Source organism: Lathyrus oleraceus, chromosome 6 (genome assembly GCF_024323335.1).
Source record: "Lathyrus oleraceus cultivar Zhongwan6 chromosome 6, CAAS_Psat_ZW6_1.0, whole genome shotgun sequence".
Classification (NCBI taxonomy): domain Eukaryota; kingdom Viridiplantae; phylum Streptophyta; class Magnoliopsida; order Fabales; family Fabaceae; genus Lathyrus; species Lathyrus oleraceus.
The window spans coordinates 522,665,717-522,667,524 of record NC_066584.1 but is presented as its reverse complement, the minus strand read 5'-3'; positions in this window follow the sequence as shown (position 1 = coordinate 522,667,524).

Here is a 1,808-nt window from a genome sequence, read left to right as displayed (position 1 = left end):
GTTGGGTGCTCTTATGTGTGAAAGATCCTAACCCGGATCTAGTGTACCTTAGGTAAATGGCAATAGACCAAGGAAACTGTACGGCGTATATCGATATGGTTGATCTGGTGGCCATAGTTAGTGTGACTTCTTGGTTGGTGCTTATGTTCCTTAAGCAAGTTGAGGATAATATGAGGCTGCCATATGTTGTCAATACACTAACTGACTTTTAGAACCCTAGTCATCCCATCTTGGCCTTTAGAAAGTAGTGAGATAACCGGCTTTGGTGAAGACTGAAGTTGGTTGATACTCGATACTACACTCATTGAGATCCTAAACTTGGAGGGTTTTGGTTGGCAAGTAAGTTGCCTACTGAACAACCACCCTTGTGAAGGATCAATGATTTTGAGATCCCTTAGAACCTGGTTACTTTTGTAGGACAGGATGAATCAACTAAATTTCAGGGGAGGGTACTTACCTTTAAGCCTCATGCAAGCCTTCAAACCTAGGGCTATTGTGTGACTTGTTTGTGTGTGCCACATGTTTATGATTGAGCATAACATCATAGCATCATCATGCATCATAAGCATAGCATTTTCACTAACCATTTCAAGGACCAAAGGATTTATCTTTGTTCTTTGTTACAGGTCATGGCTTCTGCTCGTAGGAATACTATCCGGATCAACTTTGTAGGAATACCTCCTAAGCTTAAGGAATTGGTCTCTCAAGTTTCTGAAAACTCCCAGTTCATCAAGAGGCATGGTCACCTACTGGATCTAGTCACTTCAGGGTTCAATGAAGACATGATGAGTGTCCTGTTTCAGTTCTTTGACCCTAAACATCATTGCTTCACATTTCCCGACTATCAGCTGGTTCCTACAATGGAAGAGTTCTCCAAGCTTCTGGGTATACCTATTCTTGATCACAAACCCTTCACAGGCTTGGAAAAAAAGCCTAAACCTGAAGTCATTGCTGCAGCCTTACATTTAAAGAAATCAGACATTGTCCTAGAAACAAGGAGTGGAGTTAAGGGTATTCTTGCTAAGGTATTGATGGAGAAAGCTCAAGTATTCCTGAAGGCTATGAGTTATGATGTTTTTGAGGAGATCTTAGCCCTATCGATTTATGGCTTAGTACTGTTCCCCAATCCAGACCAGTTCATAGACGTACACGCCATCAACATATTTCTGACTCGCAATCCAGTGCCTACATTACTTGGAGACATCTTACACTTTCTTCATACCCGTACTACGAAGGCACGAGGAACTCTGATGTGTTGCATACCTCTATTATCTAGGTGGTTTATTTCTCACCTTCCTCGATCAGTGATGAAGAATGAACAAGGGTTCAGGTGGTCCAAGAGGATTATGTCACTTTCTCATTCAGATATTCGTTGGTGCTCTAGATCTATGGAGAATGTTACCATCATTGACCGTTGTGGGGAGTTCCCTAATGTACCACTCCTTGGCATAAGAGGGGGCATTACCTACAACCCTTCTATAGCTCTACGTCAGTTTGGTTACGCTCGGACTGATGGTCCTCATGACATGCTTATTCAGGGTATTGTGTTCGACTACGACAACGATCTTCAAGGTTACCGTCAAAGGTTCATACGAGCATGGGGTAAAGTGAACAAGGTTGACAGCAAGACTCTAGAACCCAAGTACACTATTCCTATGGAACCATATCTCAGATGGGTACGATCTCGTGCTCAGACTCTTATGATGCCATATCCTGCTATCCTGCCAGTTACCATGGAGCTTGTTGCTAAAGGAGATACTTCTTACATCATTCTTCATCCAGACATGCCCACTGACATGGAAGAGTTA